This window comes from Zea mays, chromosome 3 (assembly GCF_902167145.1).
Source record: "Zea mays cultivar B73 chromosome 3, Zm-B73-REFERENCE-NAM-5.0, whole genome shotgun sequence".
Classification (NCBI taxonomy): Eukaryota; Viridiplantae; Streptophyta; class Magnoliopsida; order Poales; family Poaceae; genus Zea; species Zea mays.
In genome coordinates, this window is record NC_050098.1 from 913,821 (window position 1) to 921,581 (window position 7,761).

Sequence of the window (7,761 nt, forward strand, 5' to 3'; positions counted from 1 at the left end):
TTTGACAAAAATAGCGGTTGTGTGGCCTTTGATCATCAACCAGAGTCTCGGACACCTCACCCCACTTATATTTCCTTGCCATAGATCACATTCTTGGATTTCTGATGGAGACCATTTTTTGGTGAAAAATACGTTGGTGTTAGCCTTCGGTATTATTGAATATGGTCGTTCAAGCTATTTTCAACAAAAATGGGGGTTGTGTTGCCATTGATGATTGACTAGTGGCTCGTACACCTCACCCCACGTATGTTTCCTTGCCATAAATCACATTCTTAGATTTTTGGTGGAGACCATTTCTTCGTCAAAAATCCGTAGGTGTTAGCCACCGGTATTATTGAAAATGGTTATTCATGGCTATTTTCGACAAAAATGGGGATTGTGTGGCCATTGATCGTTGACCTGAGGCTCGTTCACCTCAACCCACATATGTTTCCTTGCCATAGATCACATTAATCGATTTCTAGTGGAGACCATTTCTTTGTCAAGAATCCTTTGGTGTTAGCCTTCGGTATTATTGAAAATAATCGTTCATGGCTATTTCCGACAAAAATGGGGTTGTGTGGCCATTGATCATCGACCATAGGCTCGTACACCTCACCCCATAATTGTTTCCTTTCCATAAGTCACATTCTTGTATTTCTGGTGGAGACCATTTCTTGGTCAAAATTCTGTAGGTGTTAGCCTTCGGTATTATTGAAAATGGTCGTTCATGGCTATTTTCGACAAAAATAGGGGTTGTGTGGCCGTTGATCATTGACCAGAGGCTCATTCACCTCACCCCACATATGTTTCCTTGCCATAGATTACATTCTTGGATTTCTGGTGGAGACCATTTCTTGGTAAAAAATCTGTAGGTGTTAGCCTTCAGTATTATTGAAAATGGTCATTCATGGCTATTTTTGTGGTGGAACCGCCCGTATTATTCCAACTTTAGTGCCTAAGTCCCACCTTAGAGGCTAGACCACACTTAAATGGGAATAAAACGTCAGTCCCTCGGATCTAGTCCGACAAGGCCACTAACAGGATCAAGTACCATGTACTCACTCGAAGGTGAGGTACAGAGCAAATACAATAAAGCATAAAACCAAACATTAAGGAAGTGCTTAAGGTTATTACAACATCATTGGAGTTTTGCAAAAGTAATGATCATTTTTTGGAATGCAGCGGAAATTAACTAACGATAAATACACGGAGGGATGGGAAAGCCTAGCCCATCACTCCTCATGCTCCTCCCCTGCTGAGGTAGGGTCCCACTCGACTGTCCAACCCGGTGGCAAGATGGTCGGCCAAGTCACTCTAGCAACCATATCCTCCAGAGAACCTATAAAAAATTATGCCACAAGCAAGGCTGAATATACTAATACTCAGCTAGACTTACCCGGTGTGAGGAGTCTACTCCTCTACCTCTAGACATGCAGCTGTTTGGCTGAGAGGGGTTTGGTTTGCCAAAAGCACTAGCTGAGTCTAAAATCAAGTTTTAGCTTTTCAAGTTCTAGTGTGATTCTCTTAAGACTAGATGTGTACCTAGCTAATCACACATGGTATCAAGCATTTTTAACAATCAACATCTTTTACCAATCAAATCATTTCCACTTATTCCTCAATGCAGTACAATGGATCAAGCAGTCTCATTAGCTGTGAGAAGCAGACGATTCGAATCGAGTTTTTATCCTTGCAAGGTAAACCTAAACACACGATGTGGCGAGGCACTCCGTCCCCACATACATCAACCGTCCCCATCGATTCCTCGTCAACAGAACAGGGCTCACCGCCTTGGCGTACAATGCCTCACTGACCCCAACTGCCGTTGTGCAGTGACCGCACTTGTACCCACCATAACCAGAATGGGAGACCACGTCTCAGATCACATGAGGGGCAAAGTCTGCGGGCAGGTTCACTCAGGTACTAGGCTTACCGATTTACCATATTTCTCGGCATGTGCTTAGTACGTTCAAACGCTTGACACAGGTATCCGCACGTTAATCCTTATTCCAATTTCCATCTCGTAAACAATGCATCTCCATGGATCCGTGTCCACAGACCATCATAATCTGATATAAAAATGGATACAACAAATTCCTGACCTCGCGCGAGTGCTAGAAAAATCACTCGACTTCTACCGAGATCCCTAATTAGCAAAGCAGCTACTCGACTTAGCATACTAGTATCCATCTCAAAAGGAAATCCTGAATTCATGTAACTAGGGTTTCAGTCAACTCCTACACTTAAGTGCACAGTACAAGCCTACAAACATTAAGTGCAGTAAAATAGCATATATAATGGTTATGCATAAAACTGGGGCTTGCCTTCCAAAGCTAGGGCAGGCAGATCCTCGATGGTAGGCTCTAGTGCTGGCTCCGAGACTACCTCCTAAGCAACTCCTTGCTCCGCAACGAGGATGTACTCTCCGTCAGCGAGATTACAATCTATCGAATGCAATGAATAAGATATATGCATATTAATGATACGACAATTTGTAAATGCTATGTATGGTGAAACAGTATTAAAACAGTGGGTACACTAGGGTTTTCTTTGTCGGAGGGGTGTGTGAAGGGTTTCATACACTCATCCAAGGGTCTTGAGTGAACTTAAAACTTTTAGTCATCTCCTATATGTATTGTTTGGACTCTTGGAGGATTTAAATGTACATCACTAATTTCTCCCACAATTTCCTTTTTACTTTTTATTATGCTCATTATTAAGTACCTTGAACTATCATGGTAATTTAGAATTTTCCAAAAATGTCACAAAAATTCCAGTGGGTAAACATTGATCTCTGCAGTCTATTCTAAAATTTTGAGGTTAGAATTAATTCAGATAATCCTTAGGTAAAAATAACAAAAGTAAGGGTAAAGGGGCACTTTGCATTATAGCTCTGATTTAGGTAAAGTTTCTGGACTAGAATTTATTTTTGCCAAGATTCATGGGTGATATTAGGTCTCTGTGCCAAAAATTTCAGAAAAGACCCACTGGTTATTTAGTTGTGATTTTCTAAAGTTTAATATCAAAAATGTACTAATAACTAACTTGTGATTTGAAAAATGTCAAACAACAGAACCTATATTTTTCCTAGATTCATACTAGCATATTATTAGTTATCCCAAGGATTGGGGTGGGTTCTCCAGGTTATTTTTCTAGGATTTTTCTAAGTTTTCATTGTTTTCATGAAATAAAAGGTGGTGCATTTCTTTTGTACTAACAGAGGTTTCAACAAAATTTTCTTGTGATCCAGGTTACTTAAGTAAGCTAGGAAAAATGTGGTTGCCCTCTTGTTCATACTTTTAATCCCCTTTTTCATTTTTTAATGTTTGGGCTAAAACAAGATTTTGTGGTTAATTCTTCCTTAATCTAGTATACTGGTGAGTTCAACATTTTAAAACGGGGTAGTTAGTAGTTGGGCATGCCTCTGATTTTTCTTACCCTTAGTCTAAAAGTATTTCTATTTTTCCTTTAATTATTTAGTTTCGGGTAGTATACTTATTTAAATCAAAACCTTAAAAATTATTGCAGTACTTAGGGTGTTTGGTAATTTTCCTAAGTAGTTCACATTATTTAGAACCTAGCAAAATTAGTTTGACCAAAATTGGGTGGATAAAATTGGAGTTATGAATTTTGTAAGCTCTGTCTATATTTAAAAGAATAATGTTTAAAAGGTTTAATGAAAACCAACTTTACACCGACGCCCCTAGGGTTTCCCTTAACTAATCCTTTAAACCATACCCCTACGGAACTTTTTCTCTAAGTCACTGACTATGCAGAAAAACCCCTGGCTTCTCCTTCTTTCCAACCGAGCTCTTTCCCCCTTATAACAGTAACCGCGGAGAGGAAAAGGACGGTGCGGCTTACCGACAGCGAGGGAGGTCCGGTGAAGGGCGGGGTTAGATCCAGGAGGTCCTGGCTGTCACGTCGAGGTGCGGATCGTCGACGGTGATGGCCGGAATAGGGTTGACTACGTGCGCAGGCGGTCGGGCTCATCGGCGGCGTGTGCTCCGGCCTGCTCACGGCGATATGGTTCAATCCAATGGCACAGGGAGCTTCACGGGATGCTAAGGATGCTACAGGTGCAAGGAATCGATGAATGGCTTACTGTGGAGCTCGGTCTACGTGCGACGGGGCCGGTTGAAGTCCGGCGACGTCGATCTGGCGTCTCCGATGAGGTAGAGTCCAATCCCCGGCTCTGGGAGCTTCACTAAGGTCCATAGAAGCTAACCCGAGGGTCAGACGAGACAAGGAGTGGCTGGTTTGGCCGATCTACGGTGGTCGTGGCTTGCGCGGCCGCTGGCACCTCGCTCTCGGGGCAAACTCCGGCGAACTTGAGCTCGGGTTGGGTCAGTGACGCGCGGGGGTGTACAGTCGAGGCTGGAGTGGCTTTTATAGATGCGGGCGCGGGGTTGGCATGGCACGGGGTTGCGCGCGTGGGCGGAACGCCGAGGGCGTCCTCTGGCGCGCCAGGGCACGTCGAACACGTGGTCGTTTTCATCTGCCCGAGTTCTTGCGCCAGTAGAGCTCCAAAGCGTGCGAATCTCACCAAATGTCTTGTGCGAGATCTCTTCCTAGCACCTAGGGCTAGCTAGTTTGTGTAAGATCCAATGGAAGATCTACCCTAGCTTGTGAGATATGTGGGCGCCAAGTCTTGTCTGTCTGCACTGTTCACCAGTGACAAAACTGATGTCAAACAATGTCAAACGACCTCGGTTCGAAATCAAATTTTTCAGGGATGTGCCTTGGGTAATTTGGCCACTTTTTGCTATTTGGTCAAGTGGTTTTGGTGCCAGCACAAAGGTGAACACCTTTGATCTTTGGGCTAGGGTTGGTTTTGGGGACATAGAGAATTTTGAATGGCTCTAGTGTGCTCCCCCACTTGGTGAATTGTTTTGAGGTTTTTGTTGGGCCTTTTTGTAATACTTCTCTTAATAAATTTTGTAGATTTACTAATACACTTCATCTTTGGTAAAGGTCCCTTCTTATGTTTTGGTCATTTGCCCACTCTTTCCCCTTTAATCCCATGGTTAGGGTTTCATGGCTTAAGAGGGAATTATGGTTTTAGAATTTTGTTTATGGGTGAACATTGTATGAAGGCTAGGGTTTCTTTCTTGTTATGATGAATGCTTATATTAACCATGCCTCTAAAACTTTGAGTTCCTTCACTTTCCATTCTAGCATATAGTGTGAATAGGACACAAGTGTGCTTCTTTGGCCAGGGCTTTGGCTAACACCTGGGGTGTTATAGCCCTCCCCCCTTAAAGGAATCTCATCCCGACATTGGGTAGGGATCCTCTAGTGGGGTACCAAGAAGGTGTGTGTTAGTGTGTCGTGGTTTCCTTTAATCAAGATTCTCTAGTTAACTGCTCTTTGAATGTCATTCTCTTTACAACTTCAGAAGGAAGTCCTTCTAGATTTATTTTCACATCTTACTCTACTCTTATTAACTATGTTTCTCTTATATTTAGATTCAAAGGGCAGGTGGGGTGGGTGTTTTGGGTTACGTACTGATTCCCTTAGGCAGAAAATCGGGGAAGCGAGAGTGTAGAAAATCCTAAGTATCCCACGTAGCCTCTTCTTCTGAATGGTTGCTCCACTGAATCTTATACATTCGGATTGACCTTGCTCGAGTTGATCTTTCTTTTTGGTCCAATACCTTGACGGGGTGCTCTTGATAAGACAAGTCTGGTTCTATCTACAATTCTGGTTCAGGTAGCACTTCTGTGGGAAGGCGGACACACTTCCTTAGCTGAGACACGTGGAACACATCATGAATGGCTGACATATGAGATGGTAACTTCAACGGGTATGCTACAGGTCCACAAGCTTCTCTGATCTCATAGGGCCCAATATAGCGAGGAGCTAACTTGCCCTTGATCCCAAATCTCTGAACACCTTTGGTGGGTGACACCTTAAGATATACATGATCTCCCATTTCGAATTCTAGAGGCTTCCTTCTCTTATCATGACAGCTCTTTTGTTTGGCCTAAGGAGCTTCCAAGTTCTTCTTAATGACTCTGACTTTCTCCTCGGCTTCAAGTACTAGGTCAGGTCCAAATACTTCCCTTTCTCCAGCTTGTGACCAATTTAGCGGTGTTCTACACCTTCTCTCATACAAGGCGTCGAAAGGTGCCATCTTTAGGTTGGACTGATAGCTGTTGTTATATGAGAATTCCGCCAGAGAAAGGCACTTATCCCAATTTTTACCATAGTGTAACACACATGCCCTCAACATGTCCTCAAGAATCTGATTTACTCTTTCTGTCTGACCATCTGTTTGAGGTTGGTATGCTGAGCTTCCGATCACAGTGGTTCCAAGTGACTTTTGGAGCTGCTCCAAAAAACGTGCCACAAACAGTGCTCCTCTATCAGACACAATAGTCTTCGGAATTCCATGCAAACGCACTATTTGGTCAATGTAGATCTCTGCATATTTCTTTGCCTTGTGGGTGGTATGTACTGGCAAGAAATGAGCTGTCTTGGTTAACCTATCCATAATGACCCAAATAGAATAATGCTACTGGGAGGTGTTGGGCAGTCCCACAATAAAATCCATGCAAATATCCTCCCATTTCCAAGATGGTACGGGAAGAGGCTGCAAGGTACCTGCTACCTTCAAATGACTAGCTTTGATTCTTTGGCAAGAGTTGCACTCAGATACATACTTGGCAATTTCTCTTTTCATCCTGGTCCACCAATACAAGGACCTGAAGTCATGATACATCTTGTTACTGCCGGGGTGCATGGAAAATTTGGAAAGATGAGCTTCATCCACTATTTTCTTCCTGAGTTCTGGATTTTTAGGAACAACCAATCGCTCCTCAAACCATAGAACTCCCTTGCTGTACTGACGAAAGCATTTGTACTTATCCACCTTTTGTTCGAGCATCTCCTTAATGACTTGAACCCCCTTGTCACCAATCTGTGCCAGGACTATCTGCTCTTGTAGAGTTGGCTCTACTGAGATATAATTCAAGGTAACTGGGGAAACGACTTCCATGTTCAGCTTGTGCAACTCGTCACACAGAGTGGCGACCTTAGAGTCCATAGTTACACAGCCACACTAGGCCTTTCGACTTAAGGCATCTGCCACAACATTGGCCTTGCCAGGATGATAATGCACTTCCAAATCATAGTCCTTGATCAATTCTAACCACCTCCTCTGCCTCATATTAAGATCAACCTGGGTGAAAATATACTTGAGACTCTTGTGGTCAGTATAGATATTACAATGAGCTCCCATTAGGTAATGTCTCCATGTCTTCAGAGCATGGACTACTGCTGCTAACTCCAGATCATGTGTGGGGTAATTCTGCTCATGAGGCCTGAGTGCTCTGGATGTGTAGGCAAAAACTCTATTGTCTTGCATCAAAACACAACCCAATCCAGTGCCCGAAGCATCACAGTATACATCAAAAGATTTAGTGTTGTTAGGCTGTGCTAGCACGGGTGCTGTTGTCAGATGTTGCCTCAATGTATGAAAGGCATCCTCACATTTCTGACTCCATTCTTACTTTACTCCCTTCTTCAACAATTCCATCATTGGCTTAGAAATCCTGGAGAAATTCAGAATGAATCGCCGATAATATCCTTCCAATCCCAAAAAGCTCTGAATTTGTCGCACGGTGGTAGGAGGCTTCTAATCCATCACTTCTTGCACTTTCTCAGGATCAACTGATATCCCATCCTGAGAAATGGTGTGACCCAAGAATTTGATTTCCCTCAACTAGAAATCACACTTTGAGAGTTTGGCATACAAATGATGATCGCGCAGTCATT